This window comes from Schistocerca americana, chromosome 2, assembly GCF_021461395.2.
Source record: "Schistocerca americana isolate TAMUIC-IGC-003095 chromosome 2, iqSchAmer2.1, whole genome shotgun sequence".
Lineage (NCBI taxonomy): Eukaryota > Metazoa > Arthropoda > Insecta > Orthoptera > Acrididae > Schistocerca > Schistocerca americana.
This window is the reverse complement of record NC_060120.1, coordinates 789,384,852-789,404,587: the sequence shown is the minus strand read 5'-3', so window position 1 is coordinate 789,404,587 and position 19,736 is coordinate 789,384,852. Positions and strand designations below refer to the sequence as shown.

General features: G+C 40.6%; 1 protein-coding gene and 1 non-coding gene across 4 annotated transcripts in view; both read right to left on the bottom strand.

Annotated features, from left to right (window-relative positions):
- LOC124595237 overlaps window positions 1-19,736 on the bottom strand; it is a 179,759-nt gene that overhangs the window by 123,774 nt on the left and 36,249 nt on the right. The window lies entirely within an intron of this gene.
- On the bottom strand, window positions 1,470-1,542 carry Trnak-cuu. Its single transcript has one exon. It is a non-coding gene; the product is annotated as a tRNA-Lys (tRNA).

Genomic DNA, 19,736 nt, shown 5'->3' with positions numbered 1-19,736 from the left:
ATTCCGAAACGCATTAATAATGCTCAGTCAAAATGTTTTGCCAATACAACGGGTGAAAGCATAGTGCGAAGTGAAAAACAATGAAAAAGGGGAGGAACATGCAAAGGAAGCAATAACAACAGGAATACATTCACATATAAAATTGCCACATACAGAACTGAATCGGCTATTTATGAAAGGGCTCTTGTCACGAAAAGTAAACTGTTAGGAAATTAAAAAAACTGTTTATTTTCCTAATATTACTAAATACAACAGATTAGTTATTTTAATTCTACTAGCTGCTAATAATAACAATGATTAAAGGAAATTATGTTGTTTATGTTGCATGATAGTGCCTATCAAAGTTGTCTGTCAAGAGTCCTTTCATAAACAAAGGGCTACAAACCCCCATTCATAGAGACAAAAGTAAAAAAAAAGCAATGATTGATTGAGACTTTATGAAGGCTATTTATTTTACATTAAACATTGTATACACAACTGAGATTGGCTGTAACAGATACATGAGAATGGGTTTTTAACAAACGCAAATTAACATTAAAGTCTCATATCATTAAATTTCACAGTTCTTTTTCAACTTTAGGCCACTCAATCAACTCGTCATAAAAAAAAAACCCACACGTTCCTCTGGGACGAATTGAACAAGCTTCTTTATATTGTCCATTTTCTTTATAGCGATAGGTATTTTCAGTGTATGCTTTGTGTAGGGGTAGAGAAGTGGATGATTGTGTTGGGATAGCTAGTTTGAATGTGTTATAGAGGATTCCACTAATAAAAGCTGATACTGTTATTTTCCTTTACTTGATTGCTGGAACGAGAATTCATGGTAGTCAGAAATAGTAAAATATTCTCTCTTTCCCTTCTTTCCAGATTTGGTTTCTTCTGAAACAGTACATTTTCTATAGAACTGAGGCCACCATTTTTGAAAATCCAAAATATTTTCTGTTTTTATCTAATCAACATTAAACTTTCCCTGTACCGTGCACGTTAATATCATTTCACATACTTCTTTTATTGTGTAACATCGGTCACATTTCCTCAATGTTCTTTTGACAAGGCGAAAGACACTGTTACAGGGCGGATAAGAATAGTCCCTTATGGGCAGTCTGTACACAGTCTTTTTGAATCTTCCACTGACTGTAGGAGAAAATAGGAACCTAATCATTGCGTGATTTTTGTTTTGACCTGCACAGTTATAACTGTAAAGGTAAAATTCATCAACATTTTCTGGTATATAATCATTGATATACTTCATTAGAAAAGAGCAAACTTCATTTCTGCCCTTTCCTGCAACTCTTTGGTTGTACAAGTAAAAGGATGCTGTGTCAGTACTGCTGTTGTGGATACAAAATGGATAAACTGACAGCTACCTAAGGTAACAGACACCCTGAACTGGAATTGTGGGCAAAAAAATGTTTTCTATGTAATCAAAACACAGCAGCTTATGTCTGCAGGGAGACAAAATTCTACATCGCGCAGCGTGGGGCTCGAACCCACAACCCTGAGATTAAGAGTCCCATGCTCTACCGACTGAACTAGCTGGGCATTCTGGGATTGTAGGCGACGGATTGCACCTCACAAACTACTCTTTTGGGTGGGGTAGACCCTTACAGAATCTCTCCATGCTGTTTAATGTTTATCTGGCGTCACACACGTCACGTATTTCAGTTTTATTGCTATCATGTTCGGCACAGTATTGTTTTGTTTCACGTAGCGAAGTATAAAATTTGTTACCTCTCCTTTTATGCAAGAGTAACTGTGCAACAGCTACTCGCTTTGCTGTGTCATTAAGGTGAGGGTTTTTGATTCGCGTATTAAGCGTCTCACACTCACAGCAGGTGTCAATTTGGAGCCTTCCCAGCCAGTAGTTAAAATGTTCGTTGAATACCTTTTACACCACGACCAAGATATTTTTCTAAAAACATATTGTACATTTTCTTTATGTTAAGCATTGCGTCCAAATAATGTATTTCTTTCAACTAGTAGTCACTAGTTTCTAGGGGGAATGACTTAATGTGGTCTTTGATTTGGTCAGTATAATCTTGTGGAAAGGTCTTACGGTTCTTCTGTTGACCTCTCAAATCTCTAGACGACTCACCTTTTAAAATTAGATCTTTCAGTCTTCTAACTTTTTTTTATCCCTTAAGGCGCGAAAACTCAGAAACGCCTTTCTGCAAACCTTAACTCGTTGTTCAACACCCATAACATGAAACGTAAATGAGCCCATATGTTCAACAGTATGCGAAGGCTTAGTAAACTCCTCTTCTTTGTCATCTGTGGGGTTAGGTTTCAACCTAGGCCTTCTACTTTTCACTGGCTGGGCATCTGTTGATCATTAATAAAATAAGTATTGTTCATCTTTGCTTGCAAAGCTTCCGCCTCTGCTAAGAGTGTCAATTTGGTCCTCCTCAGAAAACATGTTGAAACATTTCATTCTGCACCTACAAAATGCAGTATAAGTTAGTCCCATTTCTTTTAAAATCAGTTTTAAAATGTAAGACTTGAAGATATAGGCTAAGTTAGGGCATAACAAAACTCAATAAATTGAAGCATAACCTACAACACGAACCTACAGAACTGTCTAGATCTAAGGTATTTCAAAATAAATAAATCAACTTCGAGCATGGTGTCGCTGTCTTTGGTGCTTGAGAAACATTCTCTTTATAATTAATATACTCATCACCACGGATTCTTCCTTTTTTTAGACGATTTACTTTGTAGTTCTCGATCTTGCGAATTCCTCTTTTACGTTTATTACCTTCCATTACGTCATTATCCCCCCCCCCCCCCCTCACCCCATGAACCATGGACCATGCCGTTGGTGGGGAGGCTTGCGTGCCTCAGCGATACAAATGGCCGTACCGTAGGTGCAACCACAACGGAGGGGTATCTGTTGAGAGGCCAGACAAACATGTGGTTCCTGAAGAGGGGCAGCAGCCTTTTCAGTAGTTGCAGGGGCAACAGTCTGGATGATTGACTGATCTGGCCTTGTAACATTAACCAAAACGGCTTTGCTGTGCTGGTACTGCGAACGGCTGAAAGCAAGGGGAAACTACAGCCGTAATTTTTCCGGAGGGCATGCAGCTTTACTGTATGATTATATGATGATGGCGTCCTCTTGGGTAAAATATTCCGGAGGTAAAATAGTCCCCCATTCGGATCTCCGGGCGGGGACTACTCAAGAGGACGTCGTTATCGGGAGAAAGAAAACTGGCGTTCTACGGATCGGAGCGTGGAATGTCAGATCCCTTAATCGGGCAGGTAGGTTAGAAAATTTAAAAAGGTAAATGGATAGGTTAAAGTTAGATATAGTGGTAATTAGTGAAGTTCGGTGGCAGGAGGAACAAGACTTTTGGTCAGGTGAAAGCAGGGTTATAAATACAAAACCAAATTGGGGTAATGCAGGAGTAAGTGTAATAATGAATAGGAAAATAGGAATGCGGGTAAGCTACTACAAACAGCATAGTGAACGCATTATCGTGGCCAAGATAAATACGAAGCCCACGCCTACTACAGTGGTACAAGTTTATATGCCAACTAGCTCTGCAGATGGCGAAGAAATTGATGAAATGTATGATGAGATAAAAGAAATTATTCAGATTGTGAAGGGAGACAAAAATTTAATAGTCATGGGTGACTGGAATTCGGTAGTAGGAAAAGGGAGAGAAGGAAACGTAGTAGGTGAATATGGATTGGGGGTAAGAAATGAAAGAGGAAGCCACCTGGTGGAATTTTGCACAGAGCACAACTTATTCATAGCTAACACTTGGTTCAAGAATCATAAAAGAAGGTTCTATACATGGAAGAATCCTGGAGATACTAAAAGGTATCAGATAGATTATTTAATGGTAAAACAGAGATTTAGGAACCAGGTCTTAAATTGTAAGACATTTCCAGGGGCAGATGTGGACTCTGACAACAATCTATTGGTTATGAACTGTAGATTAAAACTGAAGAAACTGCAAAAAGGTGGGAATTTAAGGAGATGGGACCTGGATAAACTGATTAAACGGGAGGTTGTACAGAGTTTCAGGGAGAGCATAAGGGAACAATTGACAGGAATGGGGGAAAGAAATACAGTAGAAGAAGAATGGGTAGCTCTGAGGGATGAAGTAGTGAAGGCAGCAGACGATGAAGTAGGTAAAAAGACGAGGGCTAATAGAAACCCTTGGGTAACAGAAGAAATATTGAATTTACTTGATGAAAGGAGAAAATATAAAAATGCAGTAAATGAAGCAGGCAAAAAGGAATACAAACGTCTCAAAAACAAGATCGACAGGAAGTGCAAAATGGCTAAGAAGGGATGGCTTATCTCACTAGGGGTAAGACAGATACTGCCTACAGGAAAATTAAAGAGACCTTTGGAGAGAAGAGAACCACTTGTATGAATATCAAGAGCTCAGATGGAAACCCAGTTCTAAGCAAAGAAGGGAAAGCAGAAAGGTGGAAGGAGTATATAGAGGGTTTATACAAGGGCAATGTACTTGAGGACAATATTATGGAAATGGAAGAGGATGTAGATGAAGAGGAAATGGGAGACAAGATACTGCGTGAAGAGTTTGACAGGGCACTGAAAGACCTGAGTCGAAACAACGCCCCGGGAGTAGACAACATTCCATTAGAACTACTGACAGCCTTGGGAGAGCTAGTCATGACAAAACTCTACCATCTGGTGAGCAAGATGTATGAGACAGGCGAAATACCCTCAGACTTCAAGAAGAATATAATAATTCCAATCCCAAAGAAAGCAGGTGTTGACAGATGTGAAAATTACCGAACTATCAGTTTAATAAGTCTCAGCTGCAAAATACTAACGCGAAATCTTTACAGACGAGTGGAAAAACTGGTAGCAGCGGACCTCGGGGAAGATCAGTTTGGATTCCGTAGAAATGTTGGAACACGTGAGGCAATAATAACCTTACGACTTATCTTAGAAGAAAGATTAAGAAAAGGCAAACCTACGTTTCTAGCATTTGTAAACTTAGAGAAAGCTTTTGACAATGTTGACTGAAATACTCTCTTTCAAATTCTGAAGGTGGCAAGGGTAAAATACAGGGAGCGAAAGGCTATTTACAATTTGTACAGAAACCAGATGGCAGTTATAAGAGTCGAGGTGCATGAAAGGGAAGCAGTGGTTGAGAAGGGAGTGAGACAGGGTTGTAGCCTCTCCCCGATGTTATTCAATCTGTATATTGAGCAAGCAGTAAAGGAAACAAAAGAAAAATTCGGAGTAGGCATTAAAATTCATGGAGAAGAAATAAAAACTTTGAGGTTCGCCGATGACATTGTAATTCTGTCAGAGACAGCAAAGGACTCGGAAGAGCAGTTGAACGGAATGGATGGTGTCTTGAAAGGAGGATATAAGATAAACATCAACAAAAGCAAAACGAGGATAATGGAATGTAGTCAAATTAAATCGGGTGATGCTGAGGGAATTAGATTAGGAAATGAGACACTTAAAATAGTAAAGGAGTTTTGCTATTTAGGGAGTAAAATAACTGATGATGGTCGAAGTAGAGAGGATATAAAATGTAGACTGGCAATGGCAAGGAAATCGTTTCTGAAGAAGAGAAATTTGTTAACATCGAGTATAGATTTAAGTGTCAGGAAGTCGTTTCTGAAAGTATTTGTATTGAGTGTAGCCATGTATGGAAGTGAAACATGGACGATAAATAGTTTAGAGAAGAAGAGAATAGAAGCTTTCGGAATGTGGTGCTACAGAAGAATGCTGAAGATTAGGTGGGTAGATCACGTAACTAATGAGGAGGTATTGAATAGAATTGGGGAGAAGAGGAGTTTGTGGCACAACTTGACAAGAAGAAGGGACCGGTTGGTCGGGCATGTTCTGAGGCATCAAGGGATCACAAATTTAGCATTGGAGGGCAGCGTGGAGAGTAAAAATCGTAGAGGGAGACCAAGAGATGAATACACTAAGCAGATTCGGAAGGATGTAGGTTGCAGTAGGTACTCGGAGATGAAGAAGCTTGCACAGGATCGAGTAGCATGGAGAGCTGCATCAAACCAGTCTCAGGACTGAAGATCACAACAACAACAATAACAACACGTCATTATCACTCTCTGACAATTTTAGGAGCACACGAAATCTTCTTAACAACTCTTAAATTAATTTTATGTTAAAGATATCACTTGAAACTAACCTACAGCAATAACAGTCACAATGAAGAGAGAGGAACAGAACTAAAAACTACACAGACTAGTGAACAGAAACAACTAGTTACTTGATCACTGCTGCCAACCGTGCTTTAATTAAGAAAGGGCTCTTGTCATTAACATGAGCCCTTTCATAAATAACCGATTCAATTTTAAGGAGACTGGACTTCATCAAGGCAGTTAAAGGGCAATCACTACGCAGCAGTTGAAGCCAAGATCCCCTTGAAATCTTGCTTTCACAAAACAAACTACAGCAGAAGAAACATCTCCACTTTAATAAGGATGTGGCTAAACTACGGGAATTTTCCAAGCCATCTGTACCGCCTCGGTCTTCGTGATGCGCCTTATTGTCAGTGTAGAAATGATGTAGTTGCTCATGTGAACCTCCTGCTATTTGTTTGTCCCCCTTAAGGAATCACCAAGAGGAGCTATTGAGTAATCCGTGACGGAAAAGTGTACCTCTCCCAGTGTATAATAGCACCCACTTGGGATCAGGAGTAGCTTCCATCTACGAAATAGTGATAAATTAAGTCAACAAAAGTGCATGTTCACAATAAGAAATGTCCTACGTACATTCATAGAAAAATATAACATCAATGAATGAAAAATTATGATTTCAGTGCTTATGGTACGTCAGCAATAATTATTGTATTACTATTATAAAAATTGAATCTACACACTCATTCTTATTGTACGACCACCCGAGCACCTTAATATTGATATTCTTAATGTATATTTTATATGAGTGATTGTATGGCAAAAGACCAATAAAGAACTAATAATTTACGTTGACTTTAATTTTCAGCAGCAGATATTAAAATGTGGCATAAAAGGTCTACAAGCTATATGTTACTGTTATTACGATGTGTAAGTATCAGAAAGAAATAAGTGATAAGATATATCTAAAATTTGAAAGGAAATTTTGAAATTCATTTGAAGAACCAATTTAAAAACGCTGAGAATATATCAAGATGTTGCGCCTGAAGCCTCCATGCCTGTGCTCCACTCGTTTACGATCTCCGGTTCTCATAGTAACGCATTATACAACAGCGAGGTACAAGGTGACAATTATTGAACTGTACGACATAAAACCATCATAGCCTCTGAACGATTTGCGTTAGGACGTACAATCACCACGTTTGGCCGCGGGGCGTGATGGGAATTAGTATGCGCTATATGGTTTAGTGACGAAGCCCACTTTCATTGGATGGCTTCTTCAATAAGCAAAATTGGCGCATTTTGGGGACTGAAAATCATTTCGTGATCGACTAGTCTCTTCATTCTCAATGGGTGACTGTGTGATGTGCAATGACCAGTCACGGAATAATCGGTGCGATATTCCTTGATGGCACGGTGATTCCCGAACGGTAGCTGAAAGGTTTGGAGGATTATTTCATCTCCATTATCCAAAGTGACCCTGATTTCGACAAGATGTGGTCCATGCAAGGCGGAGCTCGACCCTATCGAAGTAGGAGAGTGTTTGATGTCCTGGAGGAGCACTTTAGGGACCGCATTCTGGATGTGGGATACTTAGAGGCCACTGGCATGGGCTTCGATTGGCCGCCATATTCTCCGGATCTGAACACATGCGACACCCTTTTGTGGGGATATATTAAAGACAAGGCGTACAGCAATAACCCCAAAACCATTGCTGAGCTGAAAACAGCCATTCAGGAGGTCATCGAAAACATCTATGTTCCGACATTTCGGCGGGTCATGTAGAATTTCGCTATTCGTGTGCTCCACATCATCACCGATGATGGCAGGCATATCGAACATGTCATAACCTAAATCTGAATATCTCTAGTGAAGTTTACATGCTGAATAAAGTGTGTGCATGCCTTAGATTGTAACTAATTTGCAGCATTAACTGAAAATTTCTAATTGAAAAATATCAGAAGGATTGTGCCCCTTTTTATTTGAAGACTTTCGCAGATCGAACCTGCACTGATCATTAATTTTTCGGAAACAAAACTCATTTAATTAAAGCAGAATTTTACGAAGATAATGTACACATTCACACATGGTAATAACATTATAATGGCAGACTGTTTATTCATTACTTTTTGTCGAGCTTTCCTAGAAATGGTTGTAATTATATTAAACAGCAGACTAAGCAGTGCTGAATATTACAGGAAATGCTGTGGTGTTAACAATCGGTAAATAACATGTGTTTGTTTGGTTGCTGGGCTACTCGTGAGAAATTTTTCGGTGAAGTTTTTGGAGCTTCGCTGCGCGCAAGGTGGATAGGAACGTCTGCACGATTTTGCTGAAATAGTCTCCATTCTTTTCATCGTCGTTCCATTCCGCAGCCCTTTTCGAGTTACAGAAAGAAACTTCCAGCAGTCGGGCACGGATTCCAGCTCCAAATAACCATGGCTGCTGTGCACTGTCCAACATCTGTGCCTAGTTCTCACAATGGCTTGCCTTCCTCCTATTGCACAGTTTAATCACAGCAGTAGTTTACCATTTGTCTAGGAGAGAGGTGAAAAAGATCGAAAAAGTATCCTTTACAGGATTTGAGGCTTCGTCACACTAAGAGGTGCAACGCATGACAACATGCAGTTATGCTACGTCAATCTTAGGACTGTTAACAGTCGGTTCTGTCGGCTAGTTTCGGGATTCTTTGGGGCGTTTGAATGCTGGACATCTGTTTCACTTTATCCAAAAAATCCAAAAAAGTAATTATTGCAACACATTTTTTCAACTTTAACTATGCCACTCGACATTAAAAAATATTGATTACTTGACGACACTGTTGTGTAATTTGAAGCACACTCTGACTTCATCGTATTTTTAGTATGGCGGAGAATATTTTAATCAGACGGATGGTGTCGTGATAGGGAGCCTATTAGCTCCATTTATAACCAATCTGTTTATGGAGGACTCTGAGGAAATCGCCCTGGACATGGCTCCTGCAATGTCTAGCTGCTTTTATGGTTGTGGTCGGCGACATGTTCGCTGTCTGATCTCACTGACATGAAAAGCTGGGAAAATGGTTCAAAAATGGTTCAAATGGCTCTGAGCACTATGGGACTCAAAACTTCTAAGATCATCAGTCCCCTAGAACTTAGAACTACTTAAACCTAACTAACCTAAGGACATCACACACATCCATGCCCGAGGCAGGATTCGAACCTGCGACCGTAGCGGCTGGGAAAATACTTGGATCACATCAATAATATCCGCGACAACATCAAGCTCACGACAAAGGTAGTGACAGATGGTGCCTTGCCGTTCCTTAATGACATCGTCCACCGTAAAGTAAATTGGTGTCTCAGCCACAATGTTTACCTGAAACCCTCCCACATGGACCGATATCTATACGTTAACTGCTATCACTATTCGTCTCAGAAACGTTCTGTTTTGAGGACCTTGATGCATCTAGCGGAAGCCGTCTCAGACGCTGAAACCCTGCCGAAGGAATTGAGCCACTTAAGGAAAGTATTCAAGGAAAACGGCTACAACAACCGCCAGATTTCGCTAGCTGTCTTTTCAAAACCTCGGAAGCAGAAGGACCCCGAGGAGCACTCCAAGAAGCTCGCGTTTATGCCGTTCTGTGGGCCAGTAACAGGGAAGAATATTCGACTCCTAAAGAGGCATAAAATCGATTCGATCTTCAGTACTCCAACAAAAATTCGACAGCCTTTGAGTCCTGTGAAAGACGATGTAGGCTTCAGAACAACAGGAGTAGTATGTAAATGGCCGTGTGGGTGTGGAGAGTCTTACGTCGGACAGACCGTGCATGCTACTAAACAGCGCTGTGTAGAGCACGAGAGATGCTTTCGACTTGAGTTCTCTGAGAAATCAATGGTAGCAATGCATGCTGTAGAAAACGGACACAATATTGCATTCAAGGATACCTGAGTTATTATACGGACTAATAGTTTCTGGGATAGGTTAATAAAAGAAAAATTTGTAACAACACCCTGAGTACATGTAGTGGCTACAGATAACTAACAAGGGAACCTCCCCATCACACCCCCCTCACATTTAGTTATAAGTTGGCACAGGGATAGGCCTTGAAAAACTGAACACAGATCAATCGAGAAAACAGGAAGAAGTTGTGTGGAACTATGAAAAAATAAGCAAAATATACAAACTGAGTAGTCAATGCGCAAGATAGGCAACATCAAGGACAATGTATGCTACGGAGCGCCGTGGTCCCGTGGTTAGAGGGAGGAGCTGTGGAACGTGAGGTCCTTGGTACGAGTCTTCCCTCGAGTGAAAATTTTACTTTCTTTATTTTCGCAAAGTTACGATCTGTCCGTTCATTCGTTGACGTCTCTGTTCACTGTAATAAGTTTAGTGTCTGTGTTTTGCGACCGCACCGCAAAACCGTGCGATTAGTAGACGAAAGGACGTGCCTCTCCAATAGGAACCGAAAACATTTGATAGCAAGGTCATAGGTCAACCAATTCCTCCACAGGAAAACACGTCTGATATATTCTATGCGACACTGGTGACGGCATGTGCGTCACATGACAGGAATATGTTGTCGACCCATCTAACTTGCACACTTGGCGAATGGGTAAAAAGATTCTTCTACCTTGCCCGATTTAGGTTTTCTTGTGGATGTGATAATCACTCCCAAAAAGGTGATGAAAACATAAGAGTTTGTCACATAAACTGCAACAAATGAATGCAACAGTTTCACAGTCGCACAATTTTCCCTGTGCTCTGTCAAAACATTGTCTGAAAATAAAAAATCAAACTTTACACTCGAGAGAAGATTTGAACCAAGGACCTCTCGTTCCGCAGATGCTCACGCTAACCACGGGACCACGGCGCTCGTAAGCTCACACGTTCCTTGATGTTGCATACCATGCGCTTGGACTACACAGGTTGTATATTTTGCTTATTTTTTTCGTAGTTCCACACAACTTCTTCCTGTTTTCTCGATCGATCTTCAGTTTTTCAAGGCCTTTCCCTGTGCCAACTTATAACTAAATCTGAGGGGGGGTGTGATGGGGAGGTTCCCTTGTAAGCACGCCTTGGGACACGGCCATCGGAAGGATGAAGCGGGTGAAGAGGGCGCGCGACGAAAACACGGACATACACGGCGTGCAGCACCAGTGATGTCACAGCGCGGCTGTATAAGGTCGCTAGCAGCAACCAGAAAACAATCATCACTTGACAGTAGCCGAGGAGTACTCGGCCGGAAGCTCGTTAATTTAAGAAACTTGACGTGGCTGGAAGCTCGAGAGAATTTTGTCAGTACATATCGCCGTGAAACCATCCACTCGTACAGAGTGTATTATAATTGCTTCTATTTCCACACAATACCCTGTTTAGGACTGCGGTTAGTTGATTTCAGTTATCCTTTCTAAAAAAAAATTAATATCTTTCCGTCAAAAACTATGATTAAAAAATAAGATATTCAAATTCCATTAATTATACTCTCAGAGTGACTTCCCAGGACGTTGGTTATTACTTTGAAACAAACGGGACATTGGCAGGGCAACTGTTCTGCCACTTATGATGTACCAACTGCACCATACATAAAAACACTGAGTTATTAACATACGAGAGCTTGTAAACAAACGACGAGGTAGATAATGTGTGATACTGTATTTCCGAAAAGCGTTGAACACTGTACCAGATCATAGAGAAATCATCAAGACTCGGCCATACAGAGTATCTTTACAGATATCTGAGGGGCTCTAAGCAATTTTGATTGAGAGACTGGACGACGAATATGTAATGAACAGTAGCTACCTTTAAATTACGATAAATGTTGGTTAAGATCATAACAAAGCGAATTTATCCGATAGTACCCGATTACAAGGTTAGTAATGAACATCTGGAGTACGTGACTAAAACGAGATCTGAAGTGGAACTAACAAGTGATATCTGTAGTATGAGTTTCATGGGATACTGTGCGTTTGAAAAGGAAATCGCGTACAACACACTAGAATCACAAGCTCTAGTGCAGTGCCCCAGCGTTACGAGTCCTTATCGAGCAGGTACGACAGACGAGCGAATCTGGAGGCACGCTCCTAGGATCTAACACGTCCGTACAGCCCATACCAAAGTGTAACAGAAATGCTGGGGAAATTTACACAGGAATCCTTGTGGTCTTCAGTTCGAAGGCTGATTTTTAGTGCAGCTCTCCACGCTAGTCTATTCTTTGCAAGCCTCTACATAACCACAGCAACCTACATCCATTTGAATCCGATACTGTATTCGAGTCTTAGCCTCCCTCTAAAATTTTTAGCCCCCGAACTTTCCTCCGTTATGATTTACAGCTTCTAGAATTTTTTGGAAAATCATGATTTGTATAAAGCTGTTGTTTGACAACCAGTTTCTCTCAGAAACGGACCATCCTCAGGTACAATGTGACACCCGGCATCTCATTAATGATGTCGCATAATACTTGAGGATGGTCTGTTTCTGACCGAAACTGGTTGTTTAATAGAGTGACAATATAGTTCTGTGGAAACCATGACTTCCACAAACTTAAGTTTATATTCGATGCTTCAGAAACGCTTTTTTTGTTATTGTCAGTCTGCACAGTATTTCTTCTCAACACATGCCTCGAAAATGAGATAAACAGAAACTACAAAATGGCAAAGGTGGAATGGCTAGCGTAGTAATGTAAAGCCGTAAAAGCATGCATGACTAGGGGAAAGATAGATGCCACATAGGAAAATTAACTTAATATTTGGTCAAAAGAGAAGCAACTGTAAGAATATCAAAAATTCAGATGACAAGACAGTCCTAAGCAAACTATGGAAAGCTGTACTGTGGAAGGAATACGTAGTGGGCTATATCTACAGGAAGAAACACGTTCCGGTGAATATCAATTTTCTGAAGGCCTTACCTCGGAAACAAAGCATTTTCAAACATAGGTTTTAATGAATTTTTTTATTGCACGCGTATGGGAATACATAACCAAAATAATGCCCATCAGTTTTGAAAAATGGGAAACAATTTTTAGGACAATATTACACAAACAGAAGAGGAAGAAGATGAGCTGTAAGATATGATACTACGAGAAAAATTTGGCAGAGCACTGATAGACCTGTGTCTAGACACGTGGAGTAGGCGACACTCCTTCATAATTACTGAGATCCTTGGAAGAGCCAGCCATGACAGAACTATCCACCTGGTATGCAACATGTACGAGACAGGCGAATACCCTGAGTCTTCAAGATGAATGTGATAATTCCTGTTGTAAAGAAGGCTGGTGCTCACAAGTGTGACTATTAACGGACTATGAGTCTATTAAGCCACAGTTACAAAATCTTCTTCTGCCTTTCCCAGATTAGGCCCGTCGACTTGTTCTGGCCTCAGTTCTGCCTTGTAACTGTCAGTCATATGACCTCCTTTCCTATGGGTTTGTATTGTAAGACCATTTCAGGAATCCTTGTTTATTGCATTCGTTCCACATGTCCCTTACAGTTTTGTTTATGTTCTTATATTTTGTGATCTACTACAAAAATATTCACGTCTTGTCTAATGTTTTCATCAGGAACCCTTTTCACCGCAGTGCAACCTTTGACTCTTCGTGAAAATTTCTTTTCAGCCGGCTGGACATGGCTAGAATCTTTCCTCTTCATAGCCCCGCATTCAAGGACACGGTGCAGGTATCATCTTATAAAATTTCATTTTTGTGACTCTTCGTGTATTTTTTAATGTTCTGCTTATTGTGCAACGTATACCCTGATAATTCTGCAATTTAATGTCCTTATCTTCCTTAAAAGTGTTATAGCTCCGTGGTTACAAAGAATGGAAAACCTGGTGGAAGCGGACTTGGGAGAAGCTCAGCATGGGTTCGAGAAATTTAGGAACTCCCGAGGCAGTAAAAGCCTACGACTTACTTAGAATACAGGTTAAGGAAAGGCAAACCCGCCTTAATAGCGTTTGTATATTTAGAGGAAACATTTTACACTGTTAACTGGATTAGATGCTTTGAAATTAAATAGAGAGAGGCAAAAGTTATCTACAACAGACATAGAAACCATACTGCAGTCGTAAGAGCCGAAGACAATGAAAATGATGTTATTTGATGTGTACACTGAGCAAGCGGCTATGGAAATCAAAAAGAGATTTTAAAACGGAATTAAGTTTCAGGGAGGAGGTTTGCCGATGGTACTGTAATTCTATCATGGAGATCAAAGGACTTGGAAGATCAGTGGAACGAAATGAATACTAAATCTGAGCACTGGCCTCTTGCACGACTTACGTCACAACTTGAGGAACAGATATTGCCTTGACACGAGGTTATAAGATGAACAGCAACAAAATAAAAACGATGGTAATGGGAAGCAGTCAAAATAAATCATCTGATGCGGATAGAATTAGATGAGAAAGTGAGTAGTAGATGGGTTTTGCCATTTGGGCAGCAAAATAACTGACTTGGATGAAGTAGATTACATATAAAATGCAGCCTGGAATAACAAGAAAATCAAGTTTGAATCCACTTGGAAGCAGCTGTGCCTAGCAACTGTACTTATTTCAGGTAGTGCAGGGTACAGTAGTCAGTCGCAAATAATGCTGACTGCATATCCAGATTTCAGTCACTACGTGGCCTGCCATCTTCAGTGCAGTAAATGTAAGTTGAAATATTAAAGCCAGAGAGCGAACTCAACCTTTGACATGAGTAGTCCAGTTGTGACTATGTGCATATCTGAGTGGTTTTAATGTTTTAAGCTACATTTACTGCGCTGAAGATCACTACACAGTGACTGAAATCTGGATATGCAATAAACATTATTTGTGACTGACTGCTCATCCTTTTACTACCTGATAACAAGAAAAGATGAAAAAGAGACATTTGTCAACATCAGATAGACATTTAATTATTGTAAAGTCTCTTCTAAAACTAAATTAACTAAAAGAAGGGATTGGTTGATACCAAAGCGGGAATATAGTACGCAGGTTCAAATAGAAACAGGTTTCAGTAGTTATACGAGATTACAGAATTGACCAAAGAGGAGAACTGCATCGAAAAAGTCTTCGGACCGGGTACGACGACAATAACAACAGATAAACTTCGATAATGAATGACATAACTTAATAGAAAGAATTTGGAAGTAAGATTAAAAACAATTACGATAAGACTGGTCCGTGCTCGTCATAGCACGGTACCAACATCTTCCAAAAAGATATGCGCGGAAATGTGACTTTTCAGGGGGTCGTATCTTGGGTTCTGTTGATCACAGAGATAAGAGGGCGGCAAGTCTTTCGGGTATCCCTGGGCTCAGCGACGATTTGTAGACCTATCGCAAGAACGGGCTTACTCTAGCTATCCTACAGTACAGGGTTACCATTTAAACAGCACACACTTTCTTCAGCCCAGGCAAACTGAGCAAACACTTGGTCCTTTTGCGTTAGGTTTGGTCTAAGGTAGGCCATAGGCGGTTAATAAAAGCATCGTTTGTTCCTGGGTGGTTCCCAAGATAGCCCTGAAAAAACATAATTTTTGTGTACCAAAAGTACCAGTTGTAGGGATGATCACTTCTATAATTTTTATTCATGGTAAACCGTTGAAATTTTTAACATGTGTTCTTGAGCTGATTTTCCTTCGGAAATTAGAAAATCTTTTCGATATCATTGTCCGTTACCGAGATCCAGAGTCTCAAAGTTACCGTATTTACGCAGAAAACTACAAAAACCATTTTTAGCCGTTTTCGAACAGTAGGTTGCAATTATATAAATAACTAACAGTAGAAAATGGCTCAAATTTTATGTTAATTCTGCAGACATTAATCTAGAAACACCATTGACCCGTTTTCGGAAATCTTTATCCTTTATTGAGATACACACAAAAAAACATGATTTTTGGGTGCCAAAAGTACCAATTGTAATTCCAAATTTTTATTCGAGACAAATAGTCGAAATTTTTTTGCTGTATGTTCTTAAGATGGGGAACCTTGAATCTTTTTCTCGATATCATTACCCGTTACGGAAATTAGCAGGTTGAAAGTTACCATGCTTAAGCACTTAACATCCGGTCTGAGGCATAGAAGGACCTTGAACAGAGGTAGTGAGACGATTGCAACGGTTTTTGGGTAACCAAACTATGTTTTAAGTCACCACTTTTGACCAATAAAACTTTATGACGCGATGTCTCTGTAAATGGGTACTTTACGCCTATACAGGCTGTCTTGATTTGGAAATGATTCAACGGTGTCACTTGGCGGCGTAATCACCTTATATACGAAAATTTATTTTGTCATGCGAAATTGTAGTTGCGAATCAAACGCTTCAATTTTTAGTATATTGTACATGTAGCCTAAGAAGTTGAGCATTTTTGTGTAATGTGGTGAAAAGTAAACTTGCGCCAGAAGAGAGACAATTTTGTGTGAAACTTATATTGTGTGTACTTATTAGTTGTTTCTATGTGTCACAGTGTGTAAATGTGTCGAAGTATATGAATTAACTGTCAAAATGTTACTGATCTACAGAATTCATTTTATATAAGCAGCACACCTTGCTGTAACAGGGAAAAAGGGAACCGGTGAAAAATTCTCCAGTCGGGAAACAAGAAAACGTGAATATGCTCCTCTTTAAAAGAATCTGACGGAAAAGTGGGGAACCAGCTGCCTCAACTCTTATTCCACCAAACTCACCAAAAATTTAGGCGTGCAGACATTTCACACTTTTTGTGCTGAAAGAAAGTAGCAGAGGTAGAGCGAGAGAGAGAGAGAGAGAGAGAGAGAGAGAGAGAGAGAGAGACTGTGGAAGAGAGAGGAGATAGTGATGTTTGGAGAGAGGAAAGTGGCAGTGAAAGAGAAAGAAAGATGTATAAAGACAACAACCGTTAGAGCCAAAGAGCAAGGAGGTATTGATGGTCAGTGAGAGCCAGTGGCCGTAAAAGAGAAAAAGAGATGGACAGAGACAAAAACAGTGGGATCAAAAAAGAGAGGAGACATTGGAACTAAAAAAGAGAGATGAGTGGAGACCAAATATAGGTTGTGGGGGGGGGGGAGGGGGGGGCAGGACCTGCTACCCCCAACCAGACTGGCGAACTTCAACGAGAACAATTTGCCCACTTTTCCCCATTCACTACACCCACGTGTTAAAGTTTCTCGGCCTAGGCGTAAAAAATCCGAGCAAACCATCCCTAAAGGACATGTGAGAAGAGGAGACAATTGTGGCTCAGGAGAAAGACAGCAGACTGTAAGCGAGAAAGAAAGAGGAGAGAACAAGAATGGGACAAATGCAGCAGCATTGGGTCACAGTGACAGTGAAAGTGGCAGGGAAGGAGTCAGCAATAAGGAAGAGCGAGAGAAACTGATGAAGACAGTGACAATGTGAGAGACAGACAGAGAAAGTGCCATTGGGAGATGGAAGAAAAAGGAGACTGTGGTATACAGGCAGTGAGAGGAAGATGGTGAGTACCAAGGCTTTACAACAAAGAGAGACTAGGTAAAAGGATTTAGAATATTCTACGAGGATTGGAACTAAAATAGTGTCAACTATTTATGCACAACGCGATACAAAAGAGTTACATGTTTGCACCTGTTACTGCCCTTCAAAGTAGTCACCAGGGTTGTGTAGAACCCGTTGCCAGCGGTGTGGAAGGCGTAGTATACCGTTAGCAGAGCCTGTTCTGTTGATGGTGCGAGTGGAGCGGTCTAAAGTTAAGGTGATTATCGTTTACGACTGTGATGTGTTATCCTAATGCATTATGTTCCTCCACGGCAGACCGTCAATGCAAAGTATTACGGTTCGGTTTTGGAGCGTCACCTGCGACCAGCTTTGCGAAAGAAGCGGCGACATTTCCTGCGCAACCCACCCATCATTTTGCACGACAATGCGCGGGCGTATACAACGCACGATGGGATTGGGTAGTACTGTACCATCCACCATACTCCCGGATTTACGTCCTTGTGACTTTGATTTGACTCCGAAGATGAAGGAACCATTCGTGGCATTCGCTTCAGAACTGTTCCAGAGATTCGACAGGCAGTAGACCGCTCCATTCGCACCACCAACAGAACAGGCTCTGCTAACGGTATATCACGCCTTCCACATCGCTGGCAACGGGTTCTACACAACGCTGGTGACTACTTTCAAGGACAGTAACAGGTGCAAACATGTAACTCTTTTGTAGCGGTTGTGAATAAGTAGTTGCTACTATTTAAGTTCCAACCCTCGTATGTTAAAAGGGCGCGAATACGTTCGCATGTCAACATTTTTGATGACCAATTCGGAATGTGAATTGAGGGAGCTGGTTCCTCATTTTTGTGTCAGACTCTTTTAAACAGGAGCGTATTCGCCTTTTTCGTGCTCCGACTGGAGCATTTTTCAGCTGGTTTTAGAATAATGTTCAGCTGACAAATCGATAAGAAAATAGTTCAAAAGAACAATGAACTCATAGAACCAGTGGATAAATTTTATACTTATGGCAGCTTAAGGCCATGGCTAGATGGACATAAAAAACAAACAGGATAGTTTGTATGACCTGAACCGCTGTTGGCTAACCAAATAGACTTTTAGATTTCGATGTCTCTGAAATGCAGAGTTTATTATCAGTATGCGTCACCAGTTCTGACTTATATCAGTGAGACACTGACTTTCTAATGCGAAAACCGTCAGAATCTGAAAGTTACTCGATGAGTAACAGTGAGATGCATGTTGCGAATTACTAGAAGAGAGAGGAAAACAAAACGAACAGGGAAAGTCTAACATGAAAGACATAATTATAGCTGTGATGTTATGACATCGAGGTGAGGAAGCCAGGGTGGCGAACGAACGGTGTAGGTGGGCCAAGGAAATTCTATGCTGCACTCGAAGAAAAAAGAAAGGAATGAAGCAACGCCCTGGTGAAAGGGAGATAGATGACGTTACAAAATACTCAGGTGCAACATTAATACAAGGTATAGATGAAGACATACCGGTAACGCACGGAAACGCCGAGAGGAAGCATTCATTCAGCAGTGGGTGTGTTGATGCAACTGACGATGATTATGCTTCTGAGTCAGCGTTGGAGGTATAAGTGATTTAAACTGTATTTGTCAAAAATTATAGGCATACTTTATCATGAGTCTTGCGACGACTGTTGAGTGAGGCACTCCATTCAGTCGATTTGTAGAGAATTATGTTTCACTGGTATTCTTCTGGTATGGTGGACGCATAGACCTTCCGTCAGAATATTTTATGTTAAGGCCGCAAAGCTCCGGTTGCATTGATGGAATAACATCGGCAGTCTTTTCTTTATTTTACATTAGGACTCATTTTTTTTTTCTTCATCAGAAGAGAGAGAGTGTACCTGCTCCAGCATCCTCCACGCTGTAGCAACGTACCTAAATAGCCGGTAGGGGTCTTTTTGAAAGTCAAAGACTAGCTTCCAATGGGTGAAGATGGGTCTAGCGTTGTGTTTCCTAGAAAGGACATCGCAATAATGAATTGAACAATTTAGTAAAATGAAGTATGTAGCTTACCTTGCGCTTTGACGTAGTTTGTGCAATGTCCATATTATTATCAACTGCAATGATATATATTACGAAAGAACGAGAATGAAGTACGGAAAAAGGTGAGTTAGGGATTTAAAAGAAGGGAACTAGCTTTTCGACTTATTTGGTAGCTTAAAACAAAATATCTTGACTTATTCGCGC